Source organism: Channa argus, chromosome 13 (genome assembly GCF_033026475.1).
Source record: "Channa argus isolate prfri chromosome 13, Channa argus male v1.0, whole genome shotgun sequence".
In the NCBI taxonomy this organism is placed as follows: domain Eukaryota; kingdom Metazoa; phylum Chordata; class Actinopteri; order Anabantiformes; family Channidae; genus Channa; species Channa argus.
The window spans coordinates 1,620,234-1,636,997 of record NC_090209.1 but is presented as its reverse complement, the minus strand read 5'-3'; the positions used below and the strand labels follow the sequence as shown (position 1 = coordinate 1,636,997).

At 39.4% G+C, this 16,764-nt stretch overlaps 1 pseudogene; it reads right to left on the bottom strand.

Annotated features, from left to right (window-relative positions):
• Positions 1-12,500: 12,500 nt before the first annotated feature.
• Positions 12,501-13,351, bottom strand: LOC137139309 (uncharacterized; annotated as a pseudogene).
• Between the last annotated feature and the right edge of the window lie 3,413 nt (positions 13,352-16,764).

Below are 16,764 nucleotides of genomic sequence, written 5' to 3'. Positions count from 1 at the left end.
ATCAAGTGTTTTACACTTTTTGACAATTGTAAACAAAGGGATGCTAACTTTTGCACCCAATTGTAAATGTTGTATAATTGTACTTTATATGCAGTATAATGTAGTAAATCTTGAAACTGAAGGTTTGTTTGCTAGGAATTTTATTTTTTTTTTCAAATCTATCCCAAATACAATATAACAATTGCTTCTTTTTAGCTCCCATAAGAATAGAAGTTCAACTTTCATGCACTTATAGTCTTGCTGCCAGGTACGGATTCCTATACAAATCTCACAAAACATGTCTAACATGTCTTCCCTTTCCCACATATCAAGGGCGATAGGTGTCAAAAGTTTGCAGTGCTGGGATTTCTTCAGTATTCATGGAATGAAAGTTTTCATTAACAATATATAAAAGAGCTCTAGTAAAATTGGCAGATCACTCTACAGATTTGTTTGTGGTGTAGTAGAGTTAATGATTGATAGCTAATTGTCAAATGAGAGAATCAGTAATGTACTGTATACTCACTATACAGGTGGGTGAAGGAAAAGGCAGTGAGGTGACATACAAGATGAGATAAGAAAGTGTGGAGTCATAAGCAGTGCCTAATAATAAATTTTATGTATACTCATTACATAAACAAAAAATGACAACAAGAGGAGTTAATCATGATAACCTAATAAAAGTTAAGACTACACCTCTGACAGAACAAACCCCCAAAACTATTAAATGTGGATTATTGAATATCAGAGCTCTCTCTTCTAAATCTCTGTTAGTAAATGACTTAATAAGTGATCATCAATTTGATTTATTTTGTCTCACTGAAACTTGGTTGAAGCAGCAAGAATATGTCTAAATGAGTCAACCCCCCCCAGTCATATTAATTATCATGTTCCTAGAAGCACAGGCCGAGGTGGAGGAGTAGCAGCAATCTTCCATTCTATCTTATCAATAATTCCTAGACCTAAACATAGTTATAACTCATTTGAGAGACTTACTCTTAGCCTTTCACACCCAAACTGGAAAACTCAAAAACCACTATTATTTGTTATCGTGTACCGTCCTCCAGTCCCTTATTCAGAGTTTTTGATTTAATTTTCTGATTTTCCATCTGATTTAGTGCTTAGTACAGATAAAGTCATTATAGTGGGTGACTTTAACATTCATGTAGATGCTGACAGTAACTGCCTGAGCACTGTGTTTAATTCATTATTAGATTCAATTTTTCCCAAAATATAAATAAACCCACTCACTGTTTTAGTCACACCATAGACCTTGTCCTTACGTATGGAATTGAAGCGGATATTTTAACAATATTTCCTCATATCTCTCTTCTGTCTGACCATTTTTTAATAACATTTGAATTTACAATAACGGACTATGCAGCAGTTAGGGAAAAATTCCACTATAGCAGATGCTTAAGTGAAAAAGCTGTCAACAAATTTAAAGAAATAATTTTTTCATCATTTGCTTCACCATATGTTAATACAATGGAAAGTAGTCTCCTTAATGTTACTCCTACACAAGTTGATTATCTTGTTGACAATTCTGCAGCCTCACTACGTCCAATAGTCGTTAGTGTTGCCCCTCTGAAAAAGAAGGCAGTAAACCAGAAGAGGTGATCTCAATGGTATAGTTCACAAACAAGCAACTTAAAACAGGCAACACGAAAGTTAGAAAGGAGGTGGCGTTTCAGAAATTTAGAAGAATCTCATTTAGCCTGGAAAAACAGTTTAAAAATGTACAAAAAAGCTCTGTGATGCAGAACAACATATTATTCATCATTAATAGAAGAAAACAAGAACAACCCCCGGTTTCTGTTCAGCATTGTAGCCAGGCTGACTAAGAGCCATAGTTCTGTTGAGCCTAGTTTTCCCTTAACTCTGAGCAGCAATGACTTCATGACTTTCTTTATAAATAAAATTGTAGCTATTAGAGAAAGAATTCACCAGATCCTCCCCCCAAATATTACAGATAGATCTTCATGTACAGCAGTGCTAGAGTCATCGATAAGGCCCCATTCCCTGTTAGACTGCTTTTTACCCAGAGAATACAGGAATAATTTGTATGAAGACTTTCAGTCAGGATTTAGAGTTCATCATAGTACAGAAACAGCACTGGTAAAAGTCACCAACGATCTTCTCATGGCTTCAGATAATGGACTCGTCTCTATACTTGTTCTGTCAGATGTTAGTGCTGCATTCGATACCATTGATCACAACATTTTATTACAGAGACTGGAACATGAAATTAGGATTAAAGAAACTGCACTAGGTTGGTTTAAATCTTATCTATCTGATAGTTTTCTATTTGTTCATGTTAATGATGAATCCTCTATGCACACAAAGGTTAGCTATGGAGTTCCACAAGGCTCTGTGTTAGGACCAATACTTTTTAATTTATATATGTCTCCTTTAGGCAACATTATTAGAAAGCACTCCATAAATTTCCACTGCTATGCTGACGATACCCAGCTATATTTATTATGTAATCAGATGATTGGGCCCAAAACCTCAGAAATATGATGTCCTACCATATTGTTACTCTAGATGGCATAAGTCTGGCCTCCAGTACTACTGCAAGGAACCTTGGAGTTATTTTTACCAGGATTTGTCCTTTACCTCACAAATAAAACAAATCTCTAAAAGATCCTTCTTCCACCTACGGAACATTGCCAAAATTAGGAGCATCCTGTCTCAAAGTGATGCCGAAAAACTGGTCCATGCATTTATTGCTTCTAGATTGGACTACTGTAATTCCCTACTTTCAGGATGCCCCAGTAACTCCCTAAAGAGCCTGCAATTAATCCAAAATGCTGCAGCAAGAGTGCTGACTGGAACTAGCAAGAGAGATCATATTTCACCTTCACTAGCTTCTCTCCATTGGCTTCCCATTAAATCTAGACTAGAATTTAAAACCCTGCTTCTTACATATAAAGCTCTGAATGGTCAGGCTCCATCAAGATCTCATAGCACCATATCATCCCAGTAAACCACTTCGATCTCAGAATGCAGGCCTACTTGTGGTTCCCAGAATTTCCAAAGGTAGAATGGGAGGTAGAGCCTTTAGCTATCAAGCTTCTCTCCTGTAGAACCAGCTCCCAGTTCAGATTTGGGAAGCAGACACCCTCTCTACTTTTAAGTCTAGGCTTAAAACCTTCCTCTTTGATAAAGCTTATACTAAGTTATAGTTATGCTGCTATAGGATTAGACTGCTGGGGGAGCCCCCCTCCTCTTCTCCCTTTCTCCTCTCCTCTCACCCCACAATTGTCACTACTGTATGACATTAACTGTGTGTTTTCTCCCGTAGTTTTCTCCCCAACCAGTCAAGGCACATGGCCACCCACCCTGAGCCTGGTTCTGCTGGAGGTTTCTTAAAGTAAAGGGAGTTTTTCCTCTCCACTGTTGCCTAGGGCTTGCTCAAGGGGGATTTTTGGGTTCTCTCTAGACATCTTTATAGTCTTGACTTTATTATGTAAAGTGCCTTGAGATGACTTTGTTGTGAAGTGGTGCTATATAAATAAAGTTGAATTAAACTGAATGATTCATTCTTTAATAATTCATCTCACAAGGACAGGTAGAAAGTAAACATCACGTCTCTGCACTGCCAAATTCTGCATTGCCAAACAAAATCATGAATATTCACTGGTCACACAATAGTCACATGAGTAATCACTAAACTATCTCTAAACTAAATGTTAGATGTTAAAGCACACACAATAAATGTCACACATTAACATTGAAAAGATAAATGTCTGCACTTATATAGCACTTTTCTACCTATTGGGTTTTGCTCAAGGGCACTTCGACATGTGACCAGAGGAGCATTGAACCAACAACTATGAAATTGGTGGACAACCGCTCTACCTTCCTTTGCCACAGTCGCCCACAGTTGCCCACAAAGATAAATGATCTTTGCCTGTCCTATCCTGCTGCTAGAAATCATTTGAGTACAGTGGACTCATTGTCCACTTAACATCTCTGACATAGTGACAGTTAGATTTTATTGTGGTTATGTGTGTGTTTTCCCTTTTTTCCAGCCTCCTTTTAGCTTCCTTGAGCTACCATTCAGAGATAAAATGCCCTAGGGGGCTGGCGAGGTCAGAAACCACTCGGGAGTGGAAATGGAAAACGGAGGAGAAGACACAAAAATGGATGAGAGGTCAGTGAAGGAAAAGGCAGTGAGGTGACATACAAGATGAGATAAGAAAGTTCGGAGTAATAGGTGCCTATTAATGTATTTTATAAAGATGCATGTAAATTTATATATGGCGATTATAGATTATATACATTGGAGATTATAATAAAATGACATAATTTAAACAAATGTGGAAATGACATTCATTGACTGAGCTCTGGTTCAAATAAGGGGCATTAGTTCTATAGTGATGCTGTATCTCTGACTCACAGAGACTTCTCTGTTCTTTAAATTATTACACACCTACCATAAACATAAAAAACTATGTGATATTAAGAAATGTGTTTTAACCCCCACCAAACATAACAAAAAATGTATCCTAAGGATAAAGATATCCTTAGTTGCTTCCGGTGAGTGTTGGTCAGCTGCATAGCAGCTCCTTCATCGGTGTATGAGTGTGTGTTTAATTGTGAGTGTGAATGGTTGAATAAGAAGCAGTGTCAAGCACTATGAGTGCCAATAGGTAGAAAAGCACTATATAAGTACAGACCATTTACCATTTATCTTAAAATATCTGTCTCTTTATCTAACTAATAGCTGAACTAATAGCTGTGTTGGTTTCTCCTAGTGCTATAATGATACAGACCTGAGGCTGTTAGTGTTTGGGTTATTGAAACTATGTCCTTGAAAGTTGTGTTTTGGAGATTAAGGGTTTACTTCTGTTTTGTGTCTTTTGTGAAGAGTTTTTTGGCCACTTATTTGTGTAGGTGTGTGTTTAAAGTGATCGTATTGTAATTCTGTTGCACAAATGAAACTTCCACAGGTTTTTAGTGCTGAGAAAATACACTTCCAACATCCTGCCTTGCTGTTCATCTATCCTCACATATCCAATTTTACTGTCCTGTGATGTCAACATGAGAGCAGCAATGTTCTAATTTTTATTAAATTTACAAACATTTCAAACAAACTTCTTTCACATTGTCATTATGGGGTATTGTCTGTTGAGTTTTGAGTAAAATTAATTTAATTAATTTTGAATTGAAGCTGTAACATAACAAAATGTGAAAAAAGTTAAGTGTTGGGAATACGTTCTGGATGCAATGTAGCTATTAAAATGGATTTTAGATTTACCAGTGTGTGTTAAATCAAGGAAAATAGAGGGAATCTTGAAACAGTGAAAATGTACATGTCAGGTGTGGTTGTATTTTTAATGCAACCATAAGGGGGCACAAGCCAGTGTCTTTTTGTGCCAGTCCCAAGTCTGGATAAATGCAAAGTGTTGTTGTCAGAAAGGGCATCCGATGTAAGAGACCAGGTGGAAAGTTAGCAAGGCTAGAAGCTTAGGAGCAGGGTTCAAGTTGTTCTACCATGGGTTAGATAGGAAGAGAAATGGAGTAGAAGTTATCCTGAAAGAGAAGTTTGTGGGAATGTTCTAGAGGTGAAAAGAGTATCAGACAGGTTGATGAGGCTGAAGCTGGAAATTGAAGGAGTGATGTTCAATATTGTTGGTGGTTATGCCCCACAGGTAGGATGTAAGTTAGAAGAGAAGAAGAAATTCTGGAGTCAGTTAGATGAAGTGATGCAGAGAATCCCCAGAGGTGAGAGAGTTGTCATTGGTGCAGATTTCAATGGGCATGTAGGTGAAGGGAACAGAGGTGATGAGACTGTTATGGGCAGGTTTGGTCTTCAGGACAGGAACGCAGAAGGACAGATGGTGGTAGACTTTGCAAAGAGGATGGAAATGGCTGTAGTGAACACTTTCTTCCAGAAGAGGCAGGAACATATAAGCGCGGAGGTAAAAGTCCACTCAGGTGGACTAGATCTTGTGTAGACATTGTAATCTGAAAGAGATCAGTGACTGTAAAGTATTGGTAGTGGAGAGTGTAGCCAGACAACACAGGATGGTGGTGTGTAAAATGACTCTGGTGGTGAGGAAGATGAAGAGGACAAAGGCAGCAGTATGGTTCATGTGCCTCCATCTAACTCTGTCCCCTGCATCCTCTTCTCTCACACCAACTAACTTCATGTCCTCTCTCACTACATCCATAAATCTCCATAAGTCTTCCTCTAGACCTCCTGCCTGGCAGCTCCAACCTCAGCATCCTTCTACCGATATATTCACCATCTGCCCTCTGACTATGTCCAAACCACCTGAGCATTTGTGAGCAGCAATATGGTTTCATGCCTGGAAAGAGTACAACAGATGCAGTATTTGCTTTGAGGATGCTGATGGAGAAGTACAGAGAAGGTCAGAGGGAGTTGCATTGTGTCTTTGTAGATTTAGAGAAAGCGTATGACAGGGTCCCGAGAGAGGAGCTGTGGTATTGTATCAGGACATCTGGAGTGGCAGAGAAGTATGTTAGAGTGGTGCAGGACATGTATGAGAGCTGGAAGACCGTGGTGAGGTGAGCTGCAGGTGTGACAGAGGAGTTCAAGGTGGAGGTGGGTCTGCATCAAGGATCGGCTCTGAGCCCCTTCTTGTTTGATCTGGTGATGGACAGACTGACAGATGAGGTTAGACAGGAATCTCTGTGGATTATGATGTTTGCAGATGACATTGTGATTTGTAGTGAGAGCAGGGAGCAGTTGGAGGAAAATCTAGAGAGGTGGAGGTCTGCTCTGGAAAACAGAGGAATGAAGCTTAGCCGCAGTAAGACAGAATACATGTGTGTCAATGAGAGGGACCCAGGTGGAACGGTGAGGTTACAGGGAGCAGAGGTGAAGAAGGTGCAGGACTTTAAGTCAGAGCCACAGAGAGCGTGGAAAAGAGGTGAAGAGCAGGCAGGTTGGAACAGGTGGAACAGGCAGGAGGTCTAGAGGAAGACCAAAGAGGAGATTTATGGATGTAGTGAGAGAGGACATGAAGTTAGTTGGTGTGAGAGAAGAGGATGCAGAGGACAGGGTTAGATGGAGGCACATGATTCACTCGGGTAACCACTGAAATGGAACAGCTAAAAGGAAAAGAAGATGTATGGTTGTATTTTTAATGGGACAGTTCAAGTAGCTTAAAACTGTCCTGAGAACTGTCTGTGTTCCCACCACATTTGCCCAGCTTCCTGCAGATATATGTTTCTGCTGGTCTTTGAAGGGTCATGGGGAAATCTAGAAACAGTGTAAGAGTAAAACAGCAGAAGAGTGATCATACACAATAAACATGAGGGACAAAAAGTCATACAGAGGTCAGAGGGTCCTCTCACACAAGCGTGAAAACCGGCACCTGCTAAAAAAGTACCTGCAATATATAAAAAAAAAGAAGTTTCAATTTATTTAGTCAAGAGAGATTAAAAGAAGGGTTGGGGGGTCATAAGCTCACAAAGGTACCTGACTTGAGATTTCAGTGACTGAGGTTAAGGCAAAAAGACCTACTGTGCCACAGGTACTAATTTGGAGGAGGATGTGTCACAGCAGGAAGATGACGTGGAAGAAAACTCTGATTACAGCCCCTCTTATGATGTTTATGCCCATTTTACTTTCAATAAAATATATTATGTCTTAGGTAAAACTGGACATCATGTTGTGTTATATAAAAGTGGTGTAAAACCTAAAATATACACTTTCTCTGCTCTCTGAAACATTGAATAAGTTCAATTAACCATTTATTAATTTCATATAGGCGATTTATGCATTTTACAAAGATTTGTAATGTGGTATAGTCACTTATTATCAGTGTATTCTTGGTCCTTAGTTAATTTTGACAGGGCCGTACTGTGACGGCATAGAATATGAACAGTATGAAAGAGATAAATCACTGAAATTTAGGTCAGCATCACCTAAATCCAACCTCATTTCTTTTGTTTATCACTTATACCAGCTTTTTAAAAAGAATGGATGTTTCTGTGCACCTTCAGTTTTGAAGACTTCCATCTAGCCCTGTGCATATCTTTCAAGATACTAATACTTCTGGCACCAGATCAAAACACTGGATGTGGAGGGAATTAGTGCTTCCTCTTTCTGGCTCCCAGACAACATGTTCAGGCTACACCTCTTTAGTTTAACCAGTGTGGCAGCTGAGCATTTCTCCCTGTTTCTTCTTCAGCCTCAGTCATTCTGCTGTCTCAGTCCTTAGTGCCACACACATCTCAGTGGTCCTTCCTTTTACCACTTATACTATGGTACTATCTGAGTAACAGTAGGGGTGTTTTGTATGCAGTGTGCTGTGCACTTGCAGTGTTATTTTTTCTTCTAAAAAGTGTCCTGTCTTCACAAGCTTGAAACCAATCTCTGCAAATCGTCATCGTGCAAGTTGTAATTATGCATAAATTATTATACTTGTCACGAATTTACAATCCCAGTAAGTCGGGATGCAAATATAAAAGAATGCAATGTTTTGCAATAGCATTTATAATCTATATGACCAGAGCTTTATTTTGAAGTGAGTGGTAAAATCTCTTGTTTAAAAGCCATAGAGGCATGCTAAGACATAAAATACAAAAAGAGAGGAAACAAGAACGGAAGACACAAAGAGCAAAATGTGCAAAATTACCAAAGAACTGATTAAATAATCCTAAAAAGACAAAACTTCTACCAAAAGTAGAATGTGACAGCTTCATTTGTTATAGTAGTTTTTTTTTGCCTTATTTCTATAAGGGTTTTAGGCTCTTAGGCTTTAGAAAGAATGTTCTTACCTGTCTGTGCCCAGGATTAGGGTTTTTCAACAATCCATGCCTATGAACAATAGTTCTTCAACTTGAAAATGTATCTGCAGATCAGTTAAAATATTTAGTGAAACATGACACAATGAGGAAACAGATAGGAATGGTTAGGATGACTAGGCAGATAAGATCAATGAAAAGTGGTAAACTAACCCTTAACCAAGAGAGCACTTACACACTGTTGCCTGGGCTCAGGGCATTTTGTTTGTGGACATGATCACAAGCATCCCAGGTATCTGTCCTCTCTCATCTGCTCTTCTCCCTTTACACAAACTGCATCTGACGTGACTTGAAGGTCACACTCTTCCAGTCTGCAGATAACACACCAGCAATGGCCTCATCCAAGATGGTGATGAGTCTGTATATCAGGGGGACACTAACGGCTGGTGCTCACATGTAGTGAAGATCTTTTGGAGCTAAACACACTTCAGATAGTGGAAAAACCGTGGACAGGTTGGAAGAACCTTTCAGCACTGCCTTACTTCGCTATATCCACCAGCCATGTGTCAGTTTCATTCACACCAGGAGCTGATAATCCACTTATTCTCTGCTGACATCAAGTTTGTCCTATGCAGAACAGTAAGAACTGCAAAAAAAACAAAAAACAAAACACCTACACTCCAGGACGTGCACATCAGAAGCCAGGGAACAAGTAAGGCTAATCATGACAGACCCTCAAAAAAAAAATGAAAGGAGAGTGATGGCACCTCATTTTCAAGAAGGTTTTGTGCAGAAACAGTTAGTGCTGTGTAAAGGCTGTGTGACTACCTCCTCTATATTCTTCTCGTCCCCTGTGGTGTCTCTCTCTCTATCTCATACACACACACACACAAAGAAAATCAGAAAACTTCACTTCCCAATTCAAGACTTTTATTTTTCAGCCACTTCCTTTTCCTGGTCCTGTCACATTTTCCCCGGTAATTAGTTTCACATGCTCTCACCACTCAGATTATATACCTCCTAAGTTCCTTCACCAAGCTGCCAGATTGTTTGCTTTCTCCCTAGAGCTTTCCAGCCTTCATCTAAATCATCTTTGCTATCTACGGTTCGGACCACGCTCCGTTTTTTGACCTGACTCTGCCTGCTACTTTGGTTATGTGAGTAACTGCTCCCTGTTGACTCTCTGTTGCCAACCTAATGAATTACCAGGATTATGAGTACTGTTATCTGCCCATAAATTCAGATTATGCCATCTTGTTAATCATATTATGAAGTTAGTCATGTTAAATGTCTTTTTTTGCAGAGCTCCTACATCTAATGATGGAAACCTCATCTGAGTGATGGCATCTGGAAGAGATTTTTAGCTAGAAACATAGCAGAGAAATATTTTGATATAGGGTAGTCAGAGGGACGTTTAAAAGCATTAATGTACATTTACACCCTAAACTAAAGAAATAAAAAACAAGGTGAAAATTGGTGAAGTCGCCACTTCCCCCGATCCCAGATTACTTCAGAAAACTGGTTTCTCTAAGCAACCTGATTAACTAAGCGCATATAAACATAGTCAGTCTTGAGGCAGCTCAACAAGACTATTTTTTTTTCCCCCATTAGAATAATCATCGCATAAGCTGAAAGGACAAAAATAAAAAAACAAAAATAATCTGTACATTTAACTAGTACAGATGTTTCTTTATCATCAGAAGAAAAATGTTCAGTGTTTAAAAAGTAATTATAAAATGAAGAAAATTGCAAATTATTATTGAATTATCTTTACGGTATAATTGTTCCAAGTCTACCAGATTGCTTGGTTGTCTGGCATGGAGAAGAGGACGGGGGTCGGAACCACAAGTAGGGTGTCTACTTCCCTAAGAGATTTTCTATATATGATGGAGCCTGACCATTCAGAGCTTTATATGTAAGAAGCAGGGTTTTAAATTCTATTCTAGATTTAATGGGAAGTCAATGGAAAGAAGCTGGTGAAGGTGAAATATGATCTCTCTTGCTAGTTCCAGTCAGCACTCTTGCTGCAGCATTTTGGATTAATTGCAGGCTCTTTAGGGAGTTACTGGGGCATCCTGAAAGTAGGGAATTACAGTAGTCCGACCCAGAAGTAACAAATGCATGGACCAGTTTTTCAGCATCACTTTGAGACAGGATGCTGCTAATTTTGGCAATGTTCCGTAGGTGGAAGAAGGCAGCACTAAGATCTATCAGAACAAGTATAGACACGAGACCATTATCTGATGCTATGAGAAGATCGTTGGTGACTTTTACCAGTGCTGTTTCTGTACTATGATGAACTCTAAATCCTGACTGAAAGTCTTCATACAAATTATTCCTATGAAGGTGATCACATAATTGTTTTGCAACTACTTTTTCAATTATTTTAGAAATAAAGGGAGATTAGATATTGTTCTGTAATTGGCTAAAACACCTGACAGCCTGACTACAGTGCTGAACAGAAACCGGGGGTTGTTCTTTTTTTCTTCTATTAATGATGAATAATATGTTCTGGCATCACTGAGAGATTTTTTGTACATTTTTAAACTATTTTTCCAGGCTAAATGAAATTTCTGGAATGCCACTTCCTTTTTAACTTTCGTGTTGCCTGTTTTAAGTAACGTTTTTGTGAACCATACCATGAAGATCACCTCTTCTGGTTTACTGCCTTCTTTTTCAGAGGGGCAACACTATTGAGTATTGTACGTAGTGAGGCTGCAGATTTGTCAACAAGTGATCAACTTGTGCAGGAGTAACATTAAGGTGGCTACTTTTCATTGTATTGACAAATGGTGAAGCAAATGATGAAAGAATAATTCTTTAAATTTGTTGACAGCTTTTTCACTTAAGCATCTGCTATAGTGGAATTTTCCTTAACTGCTGTATAGTCCGTTATTGTGGTTATTGTGGTATTGTGTTAAAATGGTCAGACAGAAGACAGTTGTGCGGAAATATTGTGAAATTATCCGCTTCAATTCCATACGTAAGGACAAGGTCTATGGTGTGACTAAAACAGTGAGTGGGTTTGTTTACATTTTGGGAAAAATTTAATCTAATTGAATCTAATAATGAATTAAAAGCAGTGCTCAGGCAGTTACTGTCAGCATCTACATGAATGTTAAAGTTACCCACTATAATGACTTTTTTCTGTACTAAGCACTAAATCAGACAGAAAATCAGAAAATTCAATCAAAAACTCTGAATAAGGGACTGGAGGACGGTACACGATAACAAATAATAGTGGTTTTTGAGTTTTCCAGTTTGGGTGTGAAAGGCTAAGAGTAAGTCTCTCAAACGTGTTATAACTATGTTTAGGTCTAGGAATTATTGATAAGCTAGAATGGAAGGTTGCTGCTACTCCTCCACCTCGGCCTGTGCTTCTAGGAACATGATAATTAATATGACTTGGGGGGGTTGACTCATTTAAACTGACATATTCTTCCTGCTGCAACCAAGTTTCAGTGAGACAAAATAAATCGAATTGATGATCACTTATTAAGTAATTTACTAACAGAGATTTAGAAGAGAGAGATCTGATATTTAATAATCCACATTTAATAGTTTTGGGGGTTTGTTCTGTAAGAGGAGTAGTCAACTTTTATTAGGTTATTATGATTAACTCCTCTTTTTGTCATATTTACTTTATGTAATTTAGGTCGGGGAACAGACACAGTCTCTATAGGTATGTGGGAGTTGTGGGGGGGTGACGGTTCTAAGGATACTGCAGAGAGGCGTGTAGGACTGGATCTCTGCATCCTAGGCTCAACTCTGGATTGTCATACTTTTGGTTGTTTAATAAAACCAGCCATATTTCTGGATAAGAAAGCTGCACCATCTAAAGTAGGATGGATGCCATCTCGCCTAATCAGCCTAGGTTTTCCCCCAAAATTTTTCCACTTGTCTATGTAGCCCACATCGTTTGCTGGGCACCACCTAGAAAGCCAGCGGTTGAATGACGACATGCGGGTATACATGTCGTCACTGGTCAGATTTGGCAGGGGTCCACAGAAAACTACTGAGTCCGACATTGTTTTGGCAAAGTTACACACCGATTCAACATTCATTTTAGTGAATTCATTTAGCGTAATCGGGCATCATTTACTTCCACGTGAATAATAATCTTACTGCATTTATGTTTATTTTTAGCCAGGAACTTCAAATATGAGTCAACGTCACCCACTCTGGCCCCAGGGAGACATTTTCTCTAACTCTCTAACTTCACGTTTCTGACTATAGATGTGCCAATTACCAGAATTGGTTTCTCAGCGGGTGCGTCGCTGAGTGGGGAAAATCTATTAGAAATGTGAACCGAAAGTTGGTGAACCTTGGCCGTCTGTTTAGCATTAGATCTCTTATGAACCGTCACACAGCCGGACTGGCTTCCCGGCTGCTCGGGAACTGCCGGGGGACAGCTAGCAGGGGCTACGCTAGGTCGGCCCGCACCAGCTACCGGGGCCTGACTAGCTGAGTTGTTTTCCATGGTGCTGAGCCGTGCTTCCAATTCCGTGAGCCTCGCCTCCAAAGCTGCAAAAACCTTACATTTATTACATAAACCATTATCACTAAAGGAGGCAGAGGAAAACCTGAACATAAGACACACTGAGCAAGTGAGAGAAGGAGAGACAGAGTGAGACAGAGAAGCCATTGCTAACGGATAAATGCTATGCTAACGAAGCTTATATAGGTTTAAAAAAAAAATTAGATCAGTTCTCTTCTATTAATTAAAAAACACAAAACAAGTCAGTTTCAAGGCATTGCTCTCCACTTCTTTTTTCTTTCATACTTGTATAAAAAAATTGTTACAGATTGTCAAAATAAAAGTACAAAGATGATCATCCATTTCAAATAGGGGGGCCAAAACCTTAGAACCCCATCTTCTTATAATGCACTCCAGTACGACTCCACCACCCACTTTGACCTCAAGAGCAGAATCATCACCTCTCTGACACCAGAAAATTAAAACATTGCAAAAGTAGAAATATAAAGCTCTGATTGGTCAGGCTCCATCATATATAGAAGACCCTATACTACCACATGATTCCAGTAGACCACTTTGATCTCAGAATGCAGACCTACTTGTTCCCAGAATTTCCAAAGGTAGAATTGGAGGCAGAGCCTTTAGCTATCAAGCTCTTCTCCTGTGGAACCAGCTCCCAGTTCAGATTCGGGACGCAGACACCCTCTCTATGTTTAAGTCTAGGCTTAAAACCTTCCTCTTTAATAAAGCATATAGTTAGTTATACAGTATTGTTCAAAATAATAGCAGTACAATGTGACTAACCAGAATAATCCAGGTTTTTAGTATATTTTTTTATTGCTACATGGCAAACAAGTTATCAGCAGGTGCAGTAGATTCTCAGAAAACAAACAAGACCTGGTATTCATGATATGCCGCCCGTAAGTCTGTGCATTTAATCACTGAGGTGGAAGAAAACGGAAGACAACCATCAAAATGGATCGAAGAATAACCAGAATGGCAAAGGCTCAGCCAATGATCAGCTCCAGGATGATCAAAGACAGTCTGGAGTTACCTGTAAGTGCTGTGACAGTTAGAAGACGTCTGTGTGAAGCTAATCTATTTTCAAGAATCCTCCACAACAGTGACAGGGATCTGTGCTGCCATGTGCAGAAGAGGTTACAATTTGCCAAAAAACACATCAACTGGCCTAAAGAAAAATGAAGGAACATTTTGTGGACTGATGGGAGTAAAATTGTTTTTTTAGGGTCCAAGGGCCACAGACAGTTTGTGAGACGACCCCCAAACTCTGAATTCAAGCCACAGTACACAGTGAAGACAGTGAAGCCTGGTGGTGCAAGCATCATGATATGGGCATGTTTCTCCTACTATGGTGTTGGGCCTATTTATCACATACCAGGGATCATGGATCAGTTTGCATATGTCAAAATACTTGAAGAGGTCATGTTGCCTTATGCTGAAGAGGACATGCCCTTGAAAAAGGTGTTTCAACAAGACAATGACCCCAAACACACTAGTAAACGAGCAAAGTCTTGGTTCCAAACCAACAAAATGAATGTTATGGAGTGACCACACCAATCCCCGGACCTTAATCCAATCGAGAACTTGTGGGGTGATATCAAAAATGCTGTTTCTGAAGCAAAACCAAGAAACGTAAATGAATTGTGGAATGTTGAAGAATCATGGAGTTGAATAACAGCTGAGAGGTGCCACAAGTTGGTTGACTCCATGATTGGAAGCAGTTTTAAAAAACTGTGGTCATACAACTAAATATTAGTTTAGTGATTCAGAGGATGCTAAATCCTAGAAACAAAAACCTTGGTACAAAATAGTTTTGGGTCTGGAGGTTTCTTCCGTTAAAGGGAGTTTTTCCGCTCCACTTTCCGCCTAGGACTTGCTGAAGGGGGAATTGTTGCATTCTCTCTAAAACTCTTTCTAATCTTGACTTTATTCTGTAAATAAATAATTATATAAATAAAGTTGAATTGAACTGAACTCTCCGTTGCTCTAAACCGTTGACCCTAAGTACTTAAAGTCCTGCACCTTCTTCACAGCTGCTCCCTGTAACCTCACCGTTCCACCTGGGTCCCTCTCACTGACACGTGTATTCTGTCTTAGCTAAGCTTCATTCCTATGTTTTCCAGAGCAGACCTCCACCTCTCTAGATTTTCCTCCACCTGCTCCCTGCTCTCACTACAAGTCACAATGTCATCTGCAAACATCATAGTCCATGGAGATTCCAGTCTAACCTCATCTGTCAGCCTGTCCATGACCAGAGCAAACAAGAAGGGGCTCAGATGGTGAATATATTGGTTAAAGGATGCTGAGGTTGGAGCTACCAGGCAGGAGGTCTAGAGGAAGACCAAAAACGAGATTTATGGATGTAATAAGAGAGGACATGAAGTTAGTTGGTGTGAGAGAAGAGGATGCACAGGATAGAGTTAGATGGAGGCACATGATTGGGGCGACTGTGGCGCAGGAAGGTCCACCAATGTCCACCAATCTCACAGTTGTTGGTTCAATCCCCGGCTCCTTCGGTCACATGTCAAAGTGTCCTTGAGCAAGACACTGAACCCCAACTTAGTTGCTCCTGGTGAGTGTTGGCCAGCTGTATAGCAGCTCCCCCATCGGTGTATGAATGTGTGTGTGAGTGTGAGTGTGAATGGGTGAATAAGAAGCAGTGTAAAGTGCTTTGAGTGCCAATAGGTAGAAAAGCGCTATATAAGTGCAGAACATTTACATGATTCGCGGTGGCGACCCCTGAAAGGGAACAGCCAAAAGGAAAGAAGACACTTTTACCTACAGTTTTATTTGGAAATGTACAACGTGATAGTAATGGCAATAATTATTGAATTGACATAACCTTCTTATACTTCACACAGTAGTATGTTCAACAGAACTACAGAATCAAGCTGAATTTGCATATAGAACTGCAGACTTTACTGTCAACCCTATGCCTTCCCATCTGCGCTTAGCCTAGCTTCCACTACTCTTTCCGACAACTTCTGCATTATGTGTAACAGAAGAATTAGTTGCATACACAATATTCAAGATTCCTATGTATTCATTTATCCAGGAGAGAGATTGCTTTACCAGTGACTACTGTGAGAATAAAATCAAAGTAAAGTGCTAAGCAGGATTGAGTTCAGTAAGCAAAAAAGCTAACTCTGCAGAAAGGCTCTAAAGGTATGACAGCCTACCTACATCTTATGTAGGCACTTTAGTCCTGAGAGATGTTAAATATGCTTAAAACTAATTAGGTTACTGAGTTTACAGTATACCTTACCTGATGATGTGATATCAGGTGTGCTTTAAACCCATTAGGTTTATTATTAATATTCTAAAATTCATTCGTCCCACATTTCATCTTTACAAATTGGTCATCATAAGAAAGTGTGGACAATGTTAAATGTAGTGACTTTGCATAATGTAATTGTTTTTTAAAACTTATGCACTAATCAAGGAAAAAAGCCAATTCCCTCTACTTTGCCACTGCAGCTGTGTTGCTTTTTTGTTTTTTCCCAGAAATGTGATAATACTCACATGAAAAGTTCTAAAAGAATTTGTTTGAGAACAAATAC